General features: G+C 38.5%; 1 protein-coding gene across 9 annotated transcripts in view; it reads left to right on the top strand.

Annotated features, from left to right (window-relative positions):
* Window positions 1–25,708, top strand: part of LRFN2 (leucine rich repeat and fibronectin type III domain containing 2) — a 227,500-nt gene that overhangs the window by 59,852 nt on the left and 141,940 nt on the right. For 3 of the 9 annotated variants that reach the window (XR_014581793.1, XM_083829387.1, XM_083829390.1), the window contains 2 exons: window positions 8,915–9,008; window positions 9,516–9,717. The exons of 1 other annotated variant lie outside the window; for it this stretch is intronic. The gene's annotated coding sequence lies outside the window, so the exon portion shown is untranslated. 5 more of the 9 variants (XR_014581794.1, XR_014581797.1, XR_014581795.1 and 2 more) reach the window with 5 other exon arrangements.

Genomic DNA, 25,708 nt, shown 5'->3' with positions numbered 1-25,708 from the left:
TCTACACTGATGCAGCATAAGAGCAGATGTGAGACTTAGAGATGAGGGTGCATTCAAGCCCTCATCTTCCTTTCTTTTTAAAACAGGTTGGTATCAGCTTAATGGCATCTTTTTGCAGCAGATATAGGTGCTTCTCTAGCCAGCTCCTAGGCAGGCATCTAGGTTAAAACAGTACAAACTTCAGTGATAGAGATGTAGTCTAAAGCAATGCTCTGTGTGAAGTTTTCTTAACTAGAAGCCTAATCCAGTATCCATTCATTTAATGGGCAGTCTTAGGATAGCTGGAGTTTGGCCCCCTTTGGGACCTGGGGTCATCACACATCCTGCAGCTCTGCAGGCACTCTGCAGCAAAGGAGAACATTCAGACCAAAATGACGTCCAAAGGGCCCAGTCGTCTTCATCAAGATCCATTAATTTGTCTGTCTGAAATCCTATCTAGCTTTAAAACTCTGTAGAATTGGAAGGATCTGTTCTGAAAGTTGTTGGTCAACTTTGGAGTATTGTAGCCTCTGAAGGACCCCTAAGTCTCTGAGGCAGCTTTCCAGTTATTTCAGGCTTTACATGTGTGCATGTACATATCATGTAATTTCACTTTTTCTTACACTTATTGAAGCTTTTTTGCTTGACTATATTTCATCCTACAATACCTAGCCATACCTTCTACCCCAGTGTCCACTACTTTTGTTATTTTCAACTACCTACTTGTTGTGAAAACAATTACTCTCTGCAGTTTTTCATTCAGCACTGCAGTAATTGTCAATATATTCTAAATAAGCTATTCTGTCCCCAATCACATAGGCAATGACTTCCAGGTACAACAGAAATATGTGGAAATATATCAAGCTTCAGTTCTGGTGGCCTCATGTTCGATCCTATGTACAGAAAATGGGGCAGCTGTCAGAAAGAAAGCAAGAATTGCTTATTCTAGTTTATACACTTATATGCCTGGTTTATTAGAGGTTTCTGTATCTCTTTCAGAATCATTTTACATTTAAATTCCAGGAGTATTTATTTGCTCTGTAGTGCAACAACTTCCAAGCCCTATTATATGTTTTTCCTATGCCTCTATATAACCACAAAGATTTTTTCCATCTCTCCCATAGCAGAAATTAGATAAAGACACAGCAGTTGATCAGTAATGAAGTCCTTTTAAAAACTGTATTTTTACTTCTCTCCTGATCTAAAACAGAGTTTGCCATGAACAATGTCAGATAAAGGTGCAGTCTCCAGGGGTAGATCACATAGTAGCAGAGCAGGTATCATTTGAGGATGACCCAGTGAGATGAAAAAAATGGGAGCACAAGAAACTCATTTAATTTGACATATTTGACATAAGAATATTTAACATTTTATAAGGAAATACAGAAATGCAATCAACCTTATTCACTCTGGTGCTCTAGGGAGTACAGGCTGTCTTCCATGTGTTGTCACTGTGAACATAAGAGACTGAGGAAGCTGGGGAAGAAAAAAAGCACATGCAAAGATTTCCTAATATCTATAGAAAAAACCTACTGTAAAAATTGAATTCCCAAAGTAAAACTTAATGTGCTACAATACTGAGCTGCATCAGACATACCTGATAACAGATGCTCAAGTTTTTAATACATGGGAAAAGTTTTCTTGTGTATATCTTTATTACTTAGAAGCTCTTGCTCTAAAATTCTTCTCCAGAGTCTCTGAGCAGAACAGCAGCAGAACTGTGGCATGCTGAGATGCCTTGGACACCCAGGGTCTTATGAAAGAAGCCCAAGTCCCACTTCCTTTTGGAAATTGAGAAAACAGATGACAGCACAATACATCACACAATATTCCCTATTATGGTCATTCTTAAAATAGTAATCTGTCTTCATACCATGCTTGAGATAAACAAAAAAACTTCAGAAATTTATTTGTTTCCTGTTGCTCCTCACAGCTAAGTGGTTCTTGCTGTTTCTCTTTCTAATTACAACTTAAATCTAGGTTATTTGTCTTAGGTCTTACATTCACTGGTGTTTTTAAGACAGCTGCCATTTTCTCTTTGACTCCTCTTGTAAGAAATTATGGACTCATTTCCTCCTTCCTTCTTTTTCTGCTTTGGAACCAAATATGAACAGTGGCTGAGAGGATCATCCAAAGCACTTGTTATCCTGATGACGCTAATCATGCAGCACCTCAAAATTTTCTCCTCTTATCTTTGGATGTGTCCACCTGTGTTGTGAACGGGAGCAAGATCCTTACTGTTGACGCTTGTTGAGGCCTTGTAAAGGCTACCAAGGCCTCAAGTAAGAGCCAGGAAGAAATATGTATGACATGCGTGGGAAGACCATCTTCACCCTGATCTGGGGTCTAGTGTAGCAGGAAGAGGTCACACACTTCCTTCTAGGGGTTGAAATTGTATCCGAACATTTCACACCCCTGGGTTTCTGTGTTTTCTACATGGATTATTGTTTCTTTTCTTCTTTTCCACCCAAAATGATTTGTTGAATGATCCTGTAAAGTTTGCTTTAGAAAGACAAAAGCAAAACAAAAGAAAACAAAACCACTTTTCCCATCATATTTATTCTTCACTAAGAAAAATATCGCCTTGTATTGTTTCTTTGCCTTGCACACTGATAACCCTGTGATACAATCTTAACTCCTTTCAGAAGTCTGTGATGCTTCCCATTAAGTTCTTGCCCCCATCCTTGGCAAGCATAATAGCTTGCAGATAATTGTGACCACAGAAGCTTTCTAAGTGCTTTGTGACTAGGGTGAATGGTCCTTTCTTCCAAGAATTTACAGTGCAGATTATTGAGGTTATTGATGGATTCATTCCAGTTTGCCACCTTCACACTATAATATGGCAACTCTTAGCAAATACTGACTTTATTTATGGTGGTGGCTCTAATTTTGCTACAAAACAAGGGTCTGGCCAAGAGTCTCTCCCCTCTCCAGAGTACTTCTGTACAAAACTGTAACCATTCCTTTCAAAGGCTGAAACATACAATCTTGAAAGCATCAGTTGGGTGCCTGAGAGCTAGAAAGGGAAATGGTTTGTAAACAGCTTAAAGAGATGACCTTGTCCTAGATATGCGCTCTTGTCCACTCCATGTTAGAGTTCCTGTCTTCTCATATGATTAATGTAAGACTGGTTTCACAACATTATCCCTGGATGACAAATCCTGTCTAAGGTTTACCTGTCCCCAATCTCTCATGATTCTCACCTCCTTGGAGGTTAAAAAATTCAGCCTTCTCTCCCTCACAACTGTTTTCTTTAAGTAGCAATTACAAAGCAAACCAAGACCTCTGTCATTTCACAGGCCCATTTCAGTGCATCCAAAGTAAAGGTTCAGCTGATTCAAACATGGGGTTGGACAGGGAATAGCTGCAGCAAGCCCCCACCCAGACAGAGAGCCAGACCTCCTTTACACTGCTGCTGATGCCTGTGGAATTGCAACAAAAGGATCACAGCGTTCTCTCCAAACAGGAACCCCCTGCTGCATTCCAAGCCCACGTATCCTCTTTCAGTAGTAAAAAAGATTAGTATCCCTTGTTGTGTGTGTCAAGAGTCAAAATATAAAATTGAGGCTCTTATCCACACTTCTCTTGTGTCATGCCTTTAATACACTGACTGTGCAGAGAGCATCTGCTCCCAACCTGGGTTCTGGTGGCAGCTGAGAGCATTCTGTGCACAAAAAGGATGAAAGCCAAAGGTTGCAATCCCACCAGGTTGAGGTGCTGCTTCCTGATGGGCAGGCAGCAGAGTACCACTGCCTCCAGATGTACTCTGGAAGCTAGCACTGTACCTTTCGTTAAATTACAAGCACTGGGGAGGTGTTGCCAGCACAGTCTCTTTATTCTGATGAATGCTGTGCTGAAGCAGATGGCCACTAAACAAGAAGTTTGTTTGTTTATTTGTTGAGTAAATAGATTGCACTGGTCACAAATAGCACTTTTTAGCACCCAGTGGAACAAATCCACTTAACTGGAAGACACTTCTGCTATTCCTTATTTTGTGTTTTCTGATCAAGAGATACCAGCTATAATTCATAATTATCACTCTAAACTTTTGATAAAATACCAGAATCTTCTGACTAACAAAATGTGGTGTGGAGTTTTTTCACAATGACAGCAATTAAAGATTGGACTGACTTACAAAGGGAGAGGGGAATGAATGCTCCATCATTTGAAATCTCTAAATCAAGAGACTGTCTTTATAAAAGATATTTTCTGTATCAGCCAATAGCATGAAGACTGATGCAAGAACCACAGAGAAGAATTCTATAATGGGCATTATGTGGAAGGGCAAATGAGATGGCCATGATGCTTTCTGGTCTTAACCTATTAGTCAAAGGGCATTAAATTTCACTCACTGAGCTGGACTTGTGATCATGTGAAATAGAAGTACAAGTATTTCCCTGATTCTTAGGGAGAATCTGGAAAGAATAGTAAACCTGGGGCAAAAATATACTATCCTTCTTTCAAAGCATCTTCAAAGTTACTTTGAATCCCCTTAAGGTTAACATAAGTATCCTGGTTATTCCAGCTGAGGTGAATTTTTAAAATGGAATAGATAAATTAATGTGTAATTGACTCTTTGACCTGAAACAAATCTTGCCCATAGCTCCAGGATGGACAAGTAAAAGTTACTGTGGAGTAACTGGCATATTTTAAAGAAGTTCATCTTCATATTTCATATATGACATTGGTCTATACTGTTTATAACAGTACGTGACAAAAAGGGGCTTCTGTGCTGCCTGTCTCACCAATAATCTCGAGAACCCATTTTATTCCACTGCACCGTGAATCAATGTCTGCTCTTTGTTGGATCTCTGAGTTTAGAAATTCGAGAATAGGATTTCCCCATGATAAGATGCAGGAAACAGAAAGAAAACATATTCAGTTTGTCTGTTGGCTGGAGCTGCTTTTAAAAGCAGAGGGATGTGTGGGTGGAGGATGTGAAAGGATATTTTGTACTGGCATATATGTGTGTAAACAGCCATTCAGTGATTTGTAAAGAACTGAACTGAACAACACCCAAGAAATATATAGTTTCTCCCCAAATCTCTAATGTTTGAAAGCTGGCAGGTTCAGCTCCCAATAACAGTTTTCATCAGTAGGGCCACAGACCAAATTTCTATCTTTTTTTAATCTGTCCTTCAATCATTGTAATTGATTGGCAACTGTTGATTAAACAGTCATGTGGACCAGTGTTGACTACTTCAGTTTGGAAGGGGGGGGGGGGGGGGGCAGGAAGCAGAAGTTTGTGGAGTCTGTATGTACGTGCTGCATTGTACTGTCAATCAGATGGCCAAAGGCTTTAACGTATTCTCTGCCAGACTTGGACAGGAGAATGATGTTTGTAGCCATTAAAGTTGTCCTGGAGGTTGTGAAAGCATCTCAATTTCTTTTTGTGTTAATCCTAATTTAAGTTTTCCTTGGGTTCAGGTACTGTGCCTGGCACTGTATGTTAAAGGAGAGCATGACCTCAGAGGTTCTGTGTCAAGCTGTTTCTTCTGGGTAGCTTCCAGTGTTAGTTAGTCATCTGTAGTCATGGTCTCTCATGTGTTTTCTAGATCTAAGACAGGAACAGGGCACTGAACCTTGACAGTTCTTTCCAGAGGTGAGTGTTGTAGGCTAGTAAGATGATCAACACCTAGACAGAGCCAGATTTCTTCTGTAGCTCTTTGGGTGGTGATGGGATAGCTCTGGAGGTGGAAATGAGAGCAGATGTAGCCAAAGCAACTATGTTGGCTGACTGTGAAATAAGGAGGCATTAGAGAGAGGGGAGGCCTTAACGAAGGAGTGGAGTGGAATTAATTTCTTCTTTCCTTGGAGAATGACCAAGAAAGAAAAAGGTTGAATTCACTGAGAAGATCCTTACTTGGGAGAGAAGAAATATTTATCTGGGATGGTTAGTGAAGAAAATAAGCCAGAGGGTGAACCCCAGAGAACTCTGACTTTTGCCTAAAGGGCATCAAGGGGAGTCAAAGAACACACTTTGAGAACCCATCACACCACAGCCTCATGAAAGACTTTTGGGATACTTTTTGCTAGGGTTGTTTGATTTTTCCTTTGGGAATGAACACTGTCAAAATTGTAGTTGGTGAAAGATTTTTGGAAGATTTTTGGAGTGTATTGATGGAGTTCATTGATTTCTGCCATTGCAAGCAATAATTTTCTTTCAAATCAGACTCTGAAACACTAGTCCCAGAGTCTATTATTAATTCCTGATGTCATTAAGAAATGTCTTCTCTGTCTGTGATGTACTGACATCTATTTTATAAGACACTGACGTGATTGGAACTTCGATTAGATTTTCTAGCCAAAATGCCTGGCCCAGGATTCCCAGGAGCTAGGATTAAAGTTAGCTTCCCAAATTCATATTTTAGTCATCCAGAAAATTATGTACTTTTTCAGAATTCTTACTGTCAAGTGCAGAAGTTACCTGCTTCTCAACTCTTTTAAACAGGTCACGTATTTTAGTGCCCAATAAGGTTACCTACTATTGTAACCCTTAGCCTTCCTCCCACGAAAAGCCCTTCAGCCTTGTTCCTATAAAGTCAAGAAAAATGGGATATGCTGCAAAATAGACAAGTAATTGCTCTGTCTGTAGTCCTTCCTCCTATGTTTTACCATGGCATGGCTCCCTTACATGCAACATCTGCAGTCTTCACCTTAGTGTACAGGGAGTCACCCAGGGACACAGCAGGCAGAGAGCAAGGAAGCTAGACTGGTTACAGTAAGGGATATGAAGTTTGCAGCACAATCTTTTTCATGAACCCCTCCAAAAAAAAAGTATGTTTTGTTCTATGAAGTCTTTCTTAAGAATATCTTCAGAGTTTTCAATAGAGTCTTCTTTGACTTTCTAGAAGACAATTTTGATACCTATACATTAGCTAAGTGATCTGGTTCTCTTAGCTGCACTGGATATCATCTTGAAATATATTTGCTGTTTCCAGAAGGAGTAAGAAGTAAGTGAGGACAGTAACCAGGGCAGATTAGTCTATAAAGACAAACTTCTCACTGTTCAGACTGAAATACTACAGCTCTTTCTGAATGCATATTCTTTTTCTTCTTTTTTTCTTTTTTTCTTTTTCTTTTTCTTTTTCTTTTTCTTTTTCTTTTTCTTTTTCTTTTTCTTTTTCTTTTTCTTTTTCTTTTTCTTTTTCTTTTTCTTTTTCTTTTTCTTTTTCTTTTTCTTTTTCTTTTTCTTTTTCTTTTTCTTTTTCTTTTTCTTTTTCTTTTTCTTTTTCTTTTTCTTTTTCTTTTTCTTTTTCTTTTTCTTTTTCTTTTTCTTTTTCTTTTTCTTTTTCTTTTTCTTTTTCTTTTTCTTTTTCTTTTTCTTTTTCTTTTTCTTTTTCTTTTTCTTTTTCTTTTTCTTTTTCTTTTTCTTTCTTTTTCTTTTTCTTTTTCTTTTTCTTTTTCTTTTTCTTTTTCTTTTTCTTTTTCTTTTTCTTTTTCTTTTTCTTTTTCTTTTTCTTTTTCTTTTTCTTTTTCTTTTTCTTTTTCTTTTTCTTTTTCTTTTTCTTTTTCTTTTTCTTTTTCTTTTTCTTTTTCTTTTTCTTTTTCTTTTTTCTTTTTCTTTTTCTTTTTCTTTTTCTTTTTCTTTTTCTTTTTCTTTTTCTTTTTTTCTTCACACTGAGATATTTACAAAGCATCAGATTTTACTCTTTAGATGAAGGGTATTCAAAAAGGGATGTACTTTATGCCAACCACAAAGGACCTCAGAATCATGCCTTACATGTTCATTCTGGATGTGCAGAGGCAGACTGTCCCCTGCTCATGCTTCAGTGCATTAGCTAATCCTTAAAGAAGAGGGATTAAGGAGAAGCTTTGCCCATTAACAGGTTAGCTCTGTCTGTCTAGCTCTGGCTGCATGAGTTTGTCCAGGTTTCTCGGAGGTATATGTTACCGATCACTGTCCAGAAGCAGATCACTGAACTAGATGGACCAAAGGTGTGAACCAGGTTCACAATTTCCAGGTAAATTTCCTGCAAAGTTGTACTTCTTTCTTAGTTTTTGATTCCTTCCAAAGGCTTTATGAATTGGTGTGTTTATTGGTGTATTGATACTGGTGTGTGGTAATTTGAATGAGTCTTTTTTTTTTTTTTTTTCTTTGCCTACTATTGTTTAGTCAGTGCTGATCTTTTCCCTGGCTCTGTCTAGGAGCCTCTTCAGCTAAGGGAGGCAGAGAAAAATGTTTGTGTCTTTGTGTCTGGAGGGTTGGAGAGAGGAATTATCAGTAAATGGGAAAGGCTGATCAAACCTCCTGAGTTCTTTTATCTCAATCCTGGTTTTATTTAGACCTTCCAGTATCATTCAGTACAAAGGGAAATCTCCTCAACACAAGCATAAGGAATAATAGTATTTAACACAGAAAAAAATTGTACATGCTCTTCTATGTCATTTAAGTTACTAAAATATAGCAAGGGATAATTCTTCTAATACGGAACAGGATGAATGGAACCGATAGGGTTACTTTATTTGTCTACCTCTCCCCATACAGATACAGCTATATACGATTCCCTATATAACACTTTTGGCATCAGCACCACCTGAGAGCTCTTTGCAGCTGCAGCCTGTGCATTTTGCAGTAAAATTCTCTCCTCTTCTCTTTTCCCCCAGCTTCCCCCGCCCCCAGAGAACTGACACGCTTTCCACTGACAAATGTTGAGTGTAGCTCCTGAGGATTTAGCATGTCAGGCAGTGTCTACACAGCTTAGGTTTCTATTATTACGCAATGGCTTAGGAGGCAGTACTTTGCCACATAATTACAGAGCCGATCTGTATTAGAACCAGGAGTTTGGATGCCTCTTTCCCAGCCAACAATTTGTCTCCCACCCACTCAAGACTCCTCCCTGATACTCTTGTTTAATACCTTCTTTTGGTACCCTTCTTTCTTCTGCTTTCTGATTTTCTTCCCTTTCCTACACCATATATTTGCTTATTTCAGAAGTGAGGGATCTGACAGAGTTGTGCCTGCCCAGATTCGTATCCAGCACTAATACAGCACTAAGCACTTGCTGTATGTTGCATCGTCAGAAGGGGTAAGAAGAAATTCCTGAAGCTGCCTGCTAGTTCTTTCCTGTTTTCTTTCTCTCTCTCTCTCTCTTTTTTTTTTTTTTTTTTTTTTTTGGTGTGTGCACATTGCTTGTCTTACAAGCCGTGCAGGCTCTGCCATCTAGAGCACTTTGTGAGATCACTCCAGTTTGCTGTTTTTCCTTTTTTTCCATCTCTGCGTGAGTGTGTGTGTGTTTCTCCCCGTCTCTCCTCTCCCCCTCACCGTAAAACTCGACCCCCTCCCCAACACACACGCACATACACAGAAGCTGGGCTTGCTAGTATGAGCTTGAAGACTTGCAGTACCAAAATGCATGTGTTACCTTGGGATGCACTAAGATCAGGATGCTTGAAAAGCCTGCAGGCTGCTTAGTCCTCCAGGACTGGGTTTTTTAAACCAAACAGGAAAAGAACAAGTTATTCACTTTTATTTTTTTCCTCTTTCTTTCTTTTTTATTTCCCTTTTTTTTGTGCTTTGGATATTACTGAATAAGGAGTCTCAGGGATTCACACACTTGGACTTTACTTGGCTGCATCTGCCAAACAATCTAGTCTGCATTTTGGTTAGCTGGAGACCAACCAGGATTTTTCTGATTATATCTTCTTCTGAAAAAAGGATGCATGACATAGAAAGAAGGTCTAAGTGCCTGTCTGAGACTATTTTACCAAACCTGGGATAAATGTTATTTCTCAAAGGTAAGTGTTATTTTCTTCTTATGTGTTTATATAAATTACGTAGCTATAATACAAACTATATATAGATACACACACGGAACATTTTTATATAGTTAACTCCCTGATTGCAAGAAAATATGTTGCTATACATTTTAAAAGCATTGGAGAAATGCATAAGTTTAACTTGCTGTTAATGTTAGCCTCGATAAGAATGTTCCTGTAGAGACATGAATCTCAGTTCAAATTCTGCTTCTGTCTTGACATGAAAAGGCAGTTCAAAAAGAATATTTTTTTAAGTGCCAATAGGGATTTTTTTCACGATGGTGTTGAAACAATGATGGAAAGACCTTTGAAAGAAAGGATAATAATTTGTTTTCTAATACAAGAAAACCTGAGAGATAGGAGAAAGCTGCAAAAGTTATTTCAGCTTTCTGTTGGAATTTGTATAGCCGGTAAAGCTAAGCAAGAACTTTGCTGGACAGGTCAACTCCGCTGTATATAAAAACATACAGTAGAAGAGTGGGGACCTTGTCAAATGTCATCTGAAGAAATGGAAGGCACAGAGAAAGCTAGGGAAGGGAAGGGAGTGAGGGGGATGGAGGGGCAGCCGGCAGCCACTTCTGTGCTCGCTGTCACAGAGGTTGCTGTTTTTGGTAAGGTGATGACACTGATAATGGACATCCAAAATTGGCAAGGTGGACATGTGGATGATGGAGTACACAAACAGGTATATGCTATGTCATGTCTGTCTGACGTCATCAGACATATAGGCTCTCTGCACTGAGAATCTGGGTGGGGGGAAGCATTTAAATGGCACCACAGGACAAGAAGTAGCAAAATTGAAACTGAGTCTCTCCCTGACTTGCGTGGACACATGCACACCTTGGCATTACAGAACAAGTGCATGACTGAATAAAAGAGTAGAAATAAGTGATTAAGTCAACAAGTGCCAGTATGATGGATTAGTTAACTGGAAATGTGTAGTGGTCAGTTATGTTAATGTATGCAAGGAAGGGATCGTAAACTGAGTAACTCTTTCCTACCCAAAGGAGACAAATAGCATTGATTTAAAGCAAGATTATTTTGTTGTATATATATATATATATATATATTTAGGGTTTTTTTTTTTTTTTTTTTTTTTTTTAGTTTAGTTTTAGGGCAGTATCGTGGCAATATTTAGAGTGGGGTTTATTTTACCTATTCCATCTTTGGGAATAATAGGGCAGAATAACTCTTCTGATGAGAAGAAAGGCTTTGAAAGGCAAACAGTAAACATTACCTAAGTTTAATAAAGTCACAAATTATTAAATTGACACCTCTTAACTTTATTATAGAATGCTCACTGGATAAACTCAGCAGATGCCACATAATTGTCACTGGTATTTTCTGTTCCTCAGGAAGGAGGAAATACTGTCTTGCAGGGCATCTTTTTTCTATTGAACCCTGCCTTGGACATCCTCTGTGCACAGAGGATGTTCTTAAGCAAATTCAAGCCTGTGGTGAGAGGGAAGAGAGACAGCTAATTACTTTTACTCTTGCTGTATTTCAGGCTGGTTAGGGTTTCATTGTTCACAGCTTGCCCTGGGTTGGTGGTTAGTTTGCATTGCCTACAGATTGCCACTTGAGCACAACAGAGTGCTTTCGGTGTGCGGTGTACACTGTTCATCGCTGCCTTGTCGCAGCAATGCAAAGCAAAGCTCGAGACCTTCCCTGAAATTGCTGCTAATTTTCAGGGAGGGAGGGGATGCAATCAAAAATAAACAAGAATGTGACAAAACAAAGAGAACTCATTATGTTCAACCAAGCTTTTTTTTTTTTTTATTTTTATTTTAGCAATGAATCACAGCAAAGACCTCTACCATCTCTCTCTCTGAGTCTCAGAGGCAGTGTCTGTCCCCTCCTCTCCCCAGCACAGCTGTGCTGTCTTTTGGGCTAATCTGTGCCTGACATCCCCTGATGTCTGGTTGTGCTGGGCACTGGCAGAGACAAGCAGGCAGCCCTGGGTGCACTGTGCAAAGAGAGAAACGTGACCTGTGCCCAATAGGCACCATTGGTTGCTGCCCCCTCTGCCCAAGGCCGCTCCTTACAGCATTAGTACTCCTTGTTTAAATTTACATTTGGAATGTGATTGCTGATTTTTCCCAATGGGAACGCCAAATGGCACACATAGCCTTGCCCCGCAGCCTCTGCCTGCCTGCTGCACAGCTGGACCCCAGCTGACAGCTCCCTGCCAGTCCCTGTCAACGTGCTACCATTCCCTCTCTTTGCAGGGGACTCTCCGGCCACTGACTGAACCTTGAAATGCAATCGTGTTAGATTCATCTGATTGTTTCATTGTGTTTTGTTTTAATTATTATTATTTTTCTCCCTGTGGGGGAAAAACAAAGAAACAAACAAACAAACAAAATAACAGGAGGCTGTTTCAAAATTATCAAAGTTTAACTGGTAGTAGTCAAATGTGGGAATATACTTCAGGTGACTTAAACTTAATTTGACTCCCTGGGGAGGGGTTGCAGCCTGACAACCCTCAAAGCTGTGTTTGCTTTCCACCCGTATGGAGGGAAGGGAGGAGGTGGTGGCAGTGTCTGCTTACCACCACACCCAGGCAAATACCGATCTTTGAATTGCTGAAACATTGCAGCCTTGATCATCTGTAGGAGCAAAAGGGTAGTTTGTTCCAAGTTTGCAGTCTTCCTTCTGGCCTGAGCATTCGGCCATGCTTGCTTTGGGTTCGTTGTGGTATACTGTCATATGTTTATTTTTATGGAGAGAGTGACTGTCCTCTAGGTGCTGGACTGAAAAACAGTAACGCTGTTTGTGAAAGGTGTAAAGAAGCCATCCATGGTTCCTTCCAGCTAGTCCTGATTGCCATGAAATCCATTACCCAACACCAAATGGGCCATTGCTGTTTCCCTTATTTCTTCTATTTACCTTAACCATTTATCCACTTGGTTATCCATGTCTCCAAATACTGTGACTAAGGATCTCATGAAAATGCTGGGATTTACTCTAGCAGTGTCCAGCTGTGCACGTCCTAAATAGCTTCCAGCCATCAGTGGAACTTGTGACAACAGATGGGGTAGTGTCCAGGTGTGATGCACCCAGCGTGATACAGCACCTCAACAAAGGGTCTGCTGCCACTTTACTACCCAGCCCACCTCCACCCAGGGTGCACAGGAGGGAGGGGAACTGGTAAGCGGTACTTCTGCTTCTAGGAACTCAAATTACCTTCTCTGTGGGAGGCTGCCAGAATTTCACAAGAAATTAACAGATGTAAACATGTCATTAAAAGGCGCACAGTGATGCTTCATGGAAAACTGGGAAAAAGGCATGTAATTTATAAGTTTTTCTGGTTCCCTAGGAGCAGCAATTGTCTCCCCACTTTGGAATATTTGCATGACAGTGTTTCCGATTTTTCTTTCTTCCTGTTGTTTTCTCTGTCCTGCCCATGATCTAGGTCTCTGATGATACCCTCATCTTCATACAATAACATTTGTGAAAAAAACGGGATGCCAGCTTCAGAATATGAAATGAGCAGCAGCAGCAGCAAGTGAAATTCTCAGAAGTCAGAAAATATATTTTAATTAAAAAATGCTGATTTGAAAACTTGGGGGAAAAGGAAGAGATGTGCTGTTAGGTTCTGGTCCTATGCAGAATCTCTGTTGACCCAGATAGAAGAGAGCTGAGTGGGATTTTTTAAGTGAAAAAATGCTCATTAAAATATAGATTTATCAGAATGAGGTATGTTTGGAAAATGGTCAGGCTTATGAATTCCCTGGTTGAAAAAAAAAAAAAAACCAACTGTAGGGAGAAAATTGTCAGAACACCCCATCTTACTTTTTTATGGAAGAGAAATTGAATAATTTCTTTCCAGTTTGTGCATTTTGTATCAAAACAGAAAACAATTCATACAAAACCCGATTGTAAAAGAGGCTGTGTTCAGATCCTATTTTGCTAAATTACAAATAAATCTGTTAGTCAAACTGGAACTAAATATTCCTAGTTTATCAAAAGGCTTGCATACTTTTTTTTTTTTCTTTCTTTCCTCAGTTTGGGCTAAGGCAATTGTTAATACTTTCATTCCCATTCATGGGTCCAGACAACTTTTGCCTGCCAACCCCTACCTGGAAGTCAATTTACTCACTCAAGTGGGATCGTGCCAGGAGTGTCTTGTCAATGTTTGCTCTGGGGTATCAAGGCCTCTGAGTGTCTGCTCTTGAAACCAGTCCTCCAGATACAGAAAATTTATGTGCTGAGAGATTATGCTATCTAAATAAGAGTAGTCATGAAAGGATGGCTGCAGTGATAGTACGTGCAGTACAAGGGAGCATTTAGGATGTTTCTGCTAATTGCTCCTCAGGACGGAGCTGGTTTCTAATTCTCCGGCAGATGTTCTGCTATCAACATGGTGTGATGAAAAGAGGTGAGATAAGGAGAGGGCCCTGGAATAGCAGTAAATCCAAGGCCCTGGACCCTGGTTGGTCAGAAGGTGAGAGGCAAAGCTGGTGCATCCCAGTGCATACCAACGTAGGTGCTGAGCTGAACAGAAAGCTGGATTAAGGATGAAATCAATGGAAAGCACATGATGGTTGAAAACACCTTGTCTGATTTAATAGTACTCAAGTTGCACTGAAAATCCCTGGAAAACACATGTATGGCACTGGTGCAGAAAGTTATCGGTATGACTCTTTTTCCCTGAAGCTAGAGAAGGCAGGTCAGGGCTGAGCAAAAGTCTCTGTGCAGGTCTGAGACAAACTGCCACAACAGTCTAGTTAAGACTGTAGAGTTCAAGTTGACTTTGCTGGGAGAAAAACAGATTTTGAGAGACCTCAGTATGGTCAAGCCCACTGGACTACAGGGATCAGACACATATTATGTTGGAAGTAATACATATACTGGAGAGAAAGTAAAAAAATTTCCTTTTCTGCCTTTAGAGTTGCATTTTGCTTTGACAGCCTCAAGAGCAAGGGAGCTCGGAATGGCACCAGGTGCAAACTGTCCCTAGCCATTCTCTAGTCATGTCTAAGCTTGTCAGAAAAGCTTTGGTCTACATTCCAGTCAGAATGAGTAATCCTTCTTTTGTTGCTGTCTAAAGATAAAAATTAAAATGGGAAAGGAAAAGAGGATGTCTTAAACTTGTCTCATCCTCTGCTGCACTGGAAGGACGAGTGGACTGTGATATCAGTGAAAGGGCAGCACCTGTACATGCGCTAGAAAGGAAAAACTGACTGTACCAGAATTTATATTGGATCCTTCTGTTAACAGCCTTAAAAAATGTATTTGCCCTTTCAGTACAGAATGAAAACAATGAGCAGTCAAATGGCAAAAGGAAGTCAAGAGAAAAAAAAAAAAAAAAGCCTGTCATGGCTTGCTCAGCAGTCTCTGTCTGGTTTGAAAGTGGCCAACAAGAAGAGTCTGTCTCCTCAGAAATAAAAATCAAAACCTTCCCAGTCATTTCTGTAGTCATTTGATCTCCTTCCTTTTATGAATATTCCTGTTCCTAGGTAAATACATGTGATACTTAGAAAAAACAGCATGGTGTATGTGAAACAAATGTACTGAGCTAAAAAATGAAAAGAAGCCAAAGAGTATTGTTAGAACATAAGTTATCTGGACTGACACCATTTTGTTGGTTTCTTAAACTGGTGGCTAGTTGGCATTTTGTATCAGTTATCTCCAGTGTAAGTGAATGTTATTACTGTTACTGGCAGATATTTACTGTATATTGGTTTTTAAATAAGGGTACAACATTGATTCCTTGCTCTCCAAACTATTGACTGCACTTTCTCTCTGTCATGAGGTCAGGTAACTTATCTCCTCTGGAAATGTTTGGTAGAAAAATCTGTTTAAGTCCCAGAAACTTTTATGAAAGAGAGAGGACCATAGGTTTTCACGGGATAAAATATCTTGCAGATAGCTCTGAAAAATCTCAGTTTGTTTGAGAAACACCACTGTGAGATACAGAAGTATTTTCTAATCCCATTTTACACAAATATGTAGCAGACCAAGCCATGAGCACCTCAGCTCACATACACTTTGCAATGACAGTGTGACCTCTCCTTGTCACCATAGTCACATTGTTTGTTTTCAGCTACCCAAATGCATTTTGAATGATATCTTCTCAGGGTGAGGGAGAAGGTTATTGAGGAGCTTCACAATTATGTAATGACCCAGGAGTCTCACAGAAGGTGAATTTTCACTTGTCCGTGGTCTCCTGGCACCATACCCTTTTGCTTCTCCAGACAGTGGGAGAAAATGAAGTTTCAGGTGTCTCAGTAAAAGACATATTCCCTTACAGATCTAGGGGTGAGTATCAGTAGTTTTATGTGAACTGGACAGAACTGGCTTTACTGTCAGATGGTCAGAGCAGAGGAGGTAAGGAGCAGCCCAATGGATATTCCTGAAAGGGAAAGCACTGTGGGCAAAGAGGGTCATGTCTGAAGAAAGACTGGAGAAAATTTGGTAGGGTGAAGGGGAAGAGGGAAAGAAGAATCAGCAGTGATACAGCCAAGGAGATGTCTCTGTCACTTCAGATATTTGTATGACCCTTCTCGCTGCAGAGTCAGAGTGCCTGATTAAGGTAAAGAAGGGCTTATGACATGTCTCTTTAGTCACACTGTGCATAGATGATCCCTTCTTGAGCCACTGTGGGGTGCTTTATTTGTCACATCTAACCTGTTTTAGTCTTTTGATGAACATGGAAAATTTACTCAAGCCTTTGTGCATTCATTTCCATTTTCTCCATCTTCCTTTCGTCTCCCTGAATAAGTGATTGGAAAGAGAATGTTATTTTTTATTTTTTATTTTTCCCTTGCATCAAATACAAAGAGTTTCTTCTCACTGAGCAGATGAATCACTCATTAATAGTTATAACCCCTCCCCTCAACTCTTCATAGAACATAGCAACAAGCTTTCAAATTAATGTGCAAGATCCTCTAAAATGTAACAGGCCGATCTTCATAGGGTATCTTTTCCAGAGTGCAACTGATGGGCTGAGACCCATCTCTTCTCTGCTGGGCATCAAATGGCTGCAGTTCGTGACCACCTTAATGTTTTGTTTTCCTCTTTCACAGTTTTCACCAGCTTAATTCTGTGAACCACATATCAAAGGTCTGTGTCAACCCTGTGGACTTGTGGGTCAGAAAACTTTCCTGTGTTTAAGATTGTGCCATGAAAAGGAAGAAATTCATTCTCCTGCAAGAAGGCTGACATAGGATGTGGTGAATTTCTGTGCACTGGTCACTTCTACCTTACATTAGTGTCCTACCACAGAATGGAAAAATCAAAGTTACACGACATCTTATCTCAACTATAGGATTTACATTTAAAAAATAAATAATGCCCTCAGGCCAAGGAACAGCTACTGCAGTTCTTTCCAGCGCGGCTCATTGATCTGGTCTCTTATTTGACACATCCTGCTACTTCTGTGTTGCTGTAGTTAGTGTTAAATCACAGGCAGATCAAGCAGTGACCTAACTGAAACTGAGACCTAGTAGGGATAGATGTTACACAGATGGGACGTCATATATGGTCCGCACACCATCATCTTGCCAGAGAGTGGAGAAAAAAATAAGAGTTAGAGAATTAGATTTTTGTTAGGCTGTGCTGTCTCTACTACCTCCAGAGCTTTGTACTCAGTTTATGTTAGTCTAATTGTGTTTCTTTTAAGGAATTGCTTTCAATTTTATTTTTATTTTTCCCCAATAGTATATGTTGTTTTATCATGGAACTGTGATGAGCTTACTGTATATATTTAAAGTGCAGTTCTTCCTCAAAAGTCTGACTATGGAACTCAATAATATTTTGGGAAAAACTAAATGAAAAGCCTCCCAGGTTTATTGTGTGATGTAGCTGCACTCGCATGCTCTCACTATCATTCTCTCTTTTCCTCTCATACTAACAAGTATATAGAGGACAAAAATGAATACTGCAGCCAGCTGTTTTTGAATATGTCTTGTCTTGTTGGCTTGGGTAAAAGGCAAATGGTAGCTTGAGACTTCAGTTCTGCAGCAAATCAGGTCTCTCTTCATAGGCCTGTTTCTTCAGTCAAGGTATTTTGAGATGGTAGGCCAATGTCTGTTCACTCCCAAAGCTGATTATTCCATGTTCACAGCATCTTTAGTTACAGGTGGCAAAGACATTTAAGAATAAAAGAGCAGTTTGGGACCTCTGTTTCTCTTCCATCCATTCCTGACTGAATTTGTGAAGCTTTTCTGATATTTAAACAAAACATCATCTGAGAGCTATTTGGGAAGAATTAATATGGGATCTTAGATTGTCATCCCTTTGCTTCAAAACAATATTTCATGTAGCTATAAATTATTTAATACCATATATTAGGGTCTTTCTATTGTTCATTCTTTTTTTTTTTTCCTTTTGTTTTGTTGTTGTTTTGTTTATTTCTATAATCTTTTCAGGAACAAGATAAAACCATTTACCTTGCCAACACATATTTCCTTTATGATAATTTTGCAGTAGAGTAACAGATATTGCTGAATCCCTATGGGGCATCAAGTGATACAATCATGCTAATCTCAGATAAAGGAAGGACATTTGAGCTTGCCTCTAGGCATTTGAAAATTGATACTTAGGAGGAAGATGGCTGTCTGTACTTTTGTTGACATGCTAGGCTTTGGCTGACATTAAGTGATATTGGTCACTTGGATTATAGTGATTCCCATTAATTTTACTGATATTTGTATGACTAATGAGATATTCAAATGTTCATGTTTTTGAGTGTTTTAATCATTCAAAGAAGCAGCAGCAACTGTACCATATATGATTTGGATTACCAGTAATCTGAAAACAATATGAACAATGATTAAGCAAACCATGAATATTAGTAAGCTGGATAATAACACGGCTGGAATACAAGGCAATTGTTTGCCAAATATGCCTGAAACAATTGGTGTAAAATAAAAAATAAAGTAAGGATTAAATCATAATGAATTTTCTTGAAAGCAATAATTCTAACAGTCATTAAAAATTAATTAAACTAGAATGTAGACTGTAAGTGCATTTTAATACTGATACCCATTAAATCCTGGAATCTCAAAAGGAAAAGGAATGGCAGTACTAGTCCCTATGGCATATGTATTTATAAATATATCTTCACTTATTTTTGGACAAAACCAGACTAAATAGTTAGGTGGGGAGGAAACACTTTTATAATGAAGTTTTTGTCCTTAGTGTCAAAGTAGGTTTGCAAGAAACAGTTTATGCAGGACTTAATAAAACTTACTAAAACACACATTTCATCGCAAAGAATATAAGAGGACAACCTTCAAGATTACAATTTGAATAATTTTAGGAACATTTCCCCTTTTTATATATTAGAAGTTAAGTCAATTCTGAAATGGAAATGGTAATATCAAATGAAATGCTCTGATAATTCACAATTATATTTCCACTTCAGAATCAATAAATATTTTTGGAAAGGCTAAATGAGTCCAACTGAAACAAAGTATTTTCTTCCTGTTTGAATAAAACATTACAAATCAGCTCTGAAAGAAAGAAAAAAATCCTTGCTATACCTTTTAATTCTTTTTTTTTTTTTCCCAAATCATTATTTATATGTCTATAAACATACATTGTGTACGTATGTTCATATACTAGCCATATACTATGGCTAGATCCATTCTTGGTCATAAGCACAAATTTTGCTTTTCACTTTTGCAATGGAAGATAATAATAATGTATGTCATACACCTGTCTTAAGACTAAGTGTACCGATGTTTATTATGTTCTTATAAAGGATAGGCAGATAAAGTATATGACTGGGATTCCCCAAGTCTATTTTGTTAAAAGAGAGACACAGCTTAATGGAAACTGATGAAGAATTTCCAATCAGCTTTTTCATTAGTGGATAGTTTTGTGTCTGAAAAAAAAATGGCTACATGTTCCTATTTTATTTTTATTTTATTTTATTTTATTTTATTTTATTTTATTTTATTTTATTTTATTTTATTTTATTTTATTTTATTTTATTTTATTTTATTATCATTTCTATTTTATTTTATTTTATTTTATTTTATTTTATTTTATTATTTTCATCTTGAATGTTTGTGTATTTTATCCACAAACAAACAAAAAAACCCTGAACTTTTTAATTGTGAAAAACTTTAACATGCCATTCTCTCCTGCTTTTACAGAAAACAAGCTTTTGCATTTTTTAGAGAATATAAACTCTCCTTTCTAAATTGTAATGAAGTTAGTCGAATTTAAATAAGTGAAACTTGTCTCTCAGTTTCTAACAAAGTTTGACTCCCTCAACGTTTTTAGGACCACTGGTAGGCATACGAATGGTACCATTTCTTTTTGTAGAATTTCTCTTTCTTCCTTTCTCATTTCATGTTTTCTTGCCCTGGTAGGTCTCTTTGTTGTGGCTGGTTATACAAAAAGGGAGCAGATAGTTCAACTACTTCACCAAGTAAAATAGGCTATAAAAATACTGAATTTGCTTTAAGGTTCACAGAGTTGTTAATAAGAAGGTAAAATAGCAGTGAACACATGGTACTGTAGTGGGAGATTTGGGCTGTGGCAAAGCAGGCCACTACAGTTGCTCATCTCTGGAGACAATTAACCGCTGCATTCTGGCTATACTGCAGGGTGCTTGGGGGGATGACTGATCAGCAAGGAATTGAAAAGGATTGGCACAAGACTTCACTGCCAATGCTTTTGTAAGCTGAAAGATAAGCCAGCTAAATAAGTGAGAGAAAAAAAGTTTCCAGTAGAGTAGAGCAGCCTCATGCAGCAGTTCAGTGCTGTTTGTGCTAGAAAGGCCTTTGGCTGGTGAACGGTTCATGTTATTTTATGATTTAACATAAAATTTATAATGATTCCACTTTTAAATGTGTTAGCGATTATGCTTAATAGGGGGCTCATCTCTCAGACATGGGAAAGGGGAATAAAGAGCTCCTGATGATTTAAGTCAAAATCTTCCTAAAGTGCAGAGCTTTGGGGGACTGTATGCTGACACTGCAGTATTATCTCAGTGTGCTTTTACTGCATCTTCGATTAAGGACTCTGAGAAATATGAATAAATTGATCGTTGGCACTTTCCATGTGCATTGGGTTACTGTTACTATTTTTTAAGAGAAAAAAAAAAAAGGCATAGATTTTGTATTAAACTAGTCTATGATCACATGTAATATCTACAGCAGAGCTGTTGATCAGGTTGCCCATTACACAGGCTTCCTGTGCAGTGAGGCTTATACAATGGTGAGGTAGTGCCAAAGTGGTGAAATGGAAACCAGGTCCAAACCCAGAACTGTGCAGTTACAGTAATGTCAGCTACTGGTAAGCCCACTGCAGAGCTTCATTTAGGCTTTTCATTTCAGTGAGACTATTACAAAAACAATATTTAAATAGCAAACATCAGCTGAAGTAGAAGGCACCAAACCCTTTTGTGCAATTGCTTATATGCTTTAGCATAGTTGAAAAAGATAGTTTTCATTATCTTCCTGTTTATTGTTGCTGGATTTGTTTAATAGTTATTTGAGAGGGAAATGGATATACTGGAATCTAGAATTATCCAAAGAATGTAGTAGCAGTTATACTTAGCTACCTATCTTGGGATACTAAAATTCTTCCAAGTATATATCCAGTCAAACACAAAGTTCTTCATATATTTTCTGCTTATTATTGTGAATTGTCACACTGAATTACTGTCAGACCTAAGAAATACATAATAGAAGAAATTCTACTGATATCAGTATTTTACTCCAATGATGGAATAAAATCATATAACATGCAACATTTGTGTATTTATTATGCCTCACCTAAGATTTATCTGGCCACTTACTTTTTGGGGCTTCTTATTTCAGCTGAAGTTCTAGAGGGTGTAATTTATATCAGCTCATAGCTGACTTATTCCTTCAGATTTTAGACGAAGAGCCCAAGGATTTCACATCTCTCTGTACTTGCTGTGCAGGTAAACATAACCTCAGGCTCTGGTAGTGGAAATGGTCAACCTAGCAAAATCAGAAAGCTCAGCTGGCCTCAAATTGCTAGCACAGTTATTCATTGAGAAAAACACAAACTGCTTATAGATGGCTCATATAAGAGAAGAAAAATATACATATATATTAAATTTCATCCTCTACAAGATTTTTAATTACTTGTGTAAACCCAGAAAAAAGTTTCTTATCTCCTTTGATTGCAGTTTTTTGTTATTTTTTTTGCACAGGACTGCCTTTAAGTCTGCACCGACAAACAACAAATAGAAAAATGCCAGCAAACCCAAGAAGGTTCTGCAGTGCAACTGTCAGTCAGTATTTCACATTTGGCACCATTTGGCTGAATTGAAACTTTTCCATCATTCTGTAGACTACTATCCGGTCTTAACTTGTCTTAACCTCAGTTACCCAAAACATGCTCATAGACCTCCATGTCTGTTAGTTGAACTGATAATTCCTTTAATTACTCACGCACACTCTGTCTTCCTAACATCCAGTCGGGAATGCATGAAGATGCACTGCCTGTTAAAAACTGTTACTGTTAAGGTCTCACTCTCACTCCCCTCATCATGCAGTCAGCAGCAGCATGTTAACATGTTTCTTCTTGATGGGAAGGCTGTTAATGTGTGGTTACAGCAGCAGTGAAATGTGACAATAAATCAAAGACAATCATCGTGATTAGCACATGTAGTCCACAAGAGAAGTAAGAAAATAGTAGTCATTAAATATAGATAGTTTACTCCCTGTGCTGTCAATAAGCTGATGATTTATGAATGTCTGAGATCTTTCAGGTGATGATTCATTCATGATTTCATTTACTTTTCTGTATAACTGAACTAGAATGGTAAAAGGAAGAGGTTTTGACTAATGTCATGAACATCTGATTTGCTGATATATCTTCCTGTACTCCCCCAGCTCAGGAAATAAACCTCAAGGGTATACAGTCAGTATACCGCTACTGGACATCCCTGGAAAATGTTGTGTGAGCTTTTCTGGTTGGTACAAAGTAGTACTGCTTTGTTGGTGCAGCAGATGGTGGTCCAGTGACAGTAAATCAGCTAAATCAGTAAACCCAGTGCAATATCCTGTTTGTCCACAGCAGCCCTTATCAATGATGTTACACTGTTCTGGTTCTGGAAAAAGGACTGGAAAAACTTCAAAGAGGGGCAGCCAGGGTGTGTGTATGGAGCAGTTTTTGCACAAGGGATGATTGAATAGCCTTTTTACTCCACAGCCAGGAAGGGATTTACTCTAACGTGAAAACATAAAGATAACTAAAGAGTATGAATTATACTTTTGTTCCTTGTCTCTTCTAATACAAGCCTTAAAGGACAACAGGTGAAACTGGCAAGTGACAGGTCCAGAACAAATAAACATCTCAAGTTGGAATTGTGAAAAGCTCGAAACCTTTTCCTCTAGGATGCAGATACGCTAAATGTTTTCATTGATTTATAGATCAACTGGAGAAGTAAATGAAAGAAAGGCCTTTTTTTTTTCTTTTCTTTTCTTTTTTTTTTTTTTTTTATGTGCAAAGACAGTATCTGCAGCTAACAATGTTAGCTAGACCACAAGCAGATAAGAGGCAGAGAAAGAGAGTATTCTGGGAAATTATCATTGTACTCTTGCTGTGCTTTTAAGTTTTTTGTTTTCCCTTATTGACTACCAGTACAGACAAGATCCTAGGCTGGATATAGCTCTGGAATGACATATTTCAGACATCAGATTTGACTCCAGATACTCTGATTTCTGTGGTCCCCATGGCACAGCCTCTTGCAGTGCTTGGTTGAGCCCACAGCTGTACGTACCCTGTCTGTGTTTCAGCAGGGTGAAAAGAGGTGTTAATTACTTGTTGCTTGCAAGTGTGGGCAGAAACAGTGATCTTCTATCTGGATATTGAGACAGAGCTTCAATGCAGAATTCACTGAATTATTAGCACCACTGATTTGGTAGCAAGGCAGATATAATCACAGTCTCTGTCTGGAGTAATTGAGACACCTTTTATAGTGCTTCACACCTTGTTAAGCAAAAATTGTTCTATCTCCATTTTGGGCTTCTTGACTGTTTCAGTGGTTGGTTGTTTAGGTAGGAGTGCCAGGAGGTTTGTTGTGAAGCTCTGGTAACTGGAGTAGGTACTCTTTTACCTACTTCTTGGAAAGAAAAGGTTGAGTTGTGTTATAGGTCTCTTTAAGATGAAGAGAGGAGAAAAAACATTTTTCCTTTTCCCTTGAAGAACTGTTGACCTGACAGGCTAGCAGTGATAACATGAATATACAGATGAAGGGGGGCCTTAGCGTGGCCAGAATGGAGGTCTACTGGAAGGCTACGATTCCTGATAGCTGAGCTCCCACATACAGGGCTCTATCCCTGTAACAGATTAGGATATAATAGTATGGCAGGGCAAAATCCTTCGGGTAGGCAACTGATCTATTGACAGATATTTTAGCAATATCCTGTGCTGTTTCAATATGTGATATTTATTGTGCATTTATTCTCTGACTGACCTAAATTTTATATGGGCTGAGTAATTCACTGGCACCTGCCTTGCATCTCCAGAGAAGTTTTCCCAGATCTTCCTAAAATCTTGGTCTAGTGTTTCATGTAAGATGCTCATGGTTGATCCTTCTTGGGGTAGACTTCTTGGACAGTAAAGAATAAGGGAAGGATCCAAACCAAGCTAAAAAAGACTGATAAAAAGGCAACTGTTTTCAGGAGCTGGAGTTTGCTCGTTTCTTGAGGCTGAAACATCTTGTTTTGTTAAACTCCTTTAGTTATGAGCTATAAATAGGCTTCTCAAGATTCAGTACATAAGAATATCAGAAGACTAGCAAGTGTATATAAAAAGTAATGGAAGCACTGTATTAAGCGTTGTAGAAGTAATATACTGAAATGTCTTTATTTCAAATAATCCCATTGAACACTTACGTCCTTAGGCTAAGATTTAAACAGTTTTTGGGTGTTGTTGAGCTACTCTGAAAGCCTAAGGAAATTCTAAGTTATTTTATGAAGTAGCTGGGCCCCAGAAAGGGATTCTTTCATCGAAGTTCTCCAGCCTCTTCTGTGGGCTTTGAATACTAGTGAAATAAAGGAAGTTGAGTCAAAAGACTGTGTACTTGTACAGACATTGACCATTGGATTTTCACCTGGAATATGAGAGTGACTGATTGTACTGCCCCTTTTCCTGGGATCACCGCATTCATTTCTAACACATTGCACTCTCTCTCCTCTCCTCTCCTCTCTTCTTCTCTCTCTTTCTTTTTTTATTATTATGATTTTCTTAATGATCAGAAACTTTAGAGTTATACAGTGTGGCAGGGTAAATCCAAACAAGTTCCAAAGAGAAAATTTTCACTGATTCTTTTTCTAATGTGGCTATTTACGGAATTGTTAACATGTCCAAAGAAACATGAAGGCTCAGATCTGTATTTAGAAATTGTTCTATAGAATTATCAGATCTGATTTTATTTTATTTTTTTTCCCTCTTGTGTTTGTCTGCTCAATTTTTCAAGAGCTAGCTTTAGGCTGAACATACAGAAAAGATTTCCTGACAGCAAGATTCATTAGGCTGTGGAGTAGTCTCCCAAAGGAGCTGATGGAAACTTTGTCACTTGGGATTTTAAAAGTAGCTAGGAAAAAAAATGTTTTTAAAATGTACCATGTAACACATTTTTTCCTTTGTAGAAAGAGAGAGTGGAACTGGCTTGATAAGGCTATCTTTTTATATCTAGTTTCTATAGATATTTGCACAGAAACACGAGCATTGCTAATTAACTGCTCATCTGTTTCATGTGCTTACGGCTTACCAGCTATAGTCAAATCCCATCTGTCACTTGAGGACAATTAAGTGGGCTGAGAAGCATTATTTTATGACTGCACCTGGCCATGAGGAGGTATTCCAGATGGACAGCATGGGAAGCAGGAGACACCTAGGAGAGAAAGGGGGAGGACTGTCTCTTCAATAATTACAAGTTGTTGTAAATCTATTCATGTAAGAAGCCAAAAATTTGTTCTGGGGTTGAGCTTGTGGAAGGACGTGAACTTCATATGTATTGTTTCTG

Source organism: Anser anser (assembly GCF_964211835.1).
Source record: "Anser anser genome assembly, chromosome: 3".
Taxonomy (NCBI): Eukaryota; Metazoa; Chordata; class Aves; order Anseriformes; family Anatidae; genus Anser; species Anser anser.
Note: the sequence above shows the minus strand (reverse complement) of the source record. Positions and strands in the feature narration are given on the sequence as shown.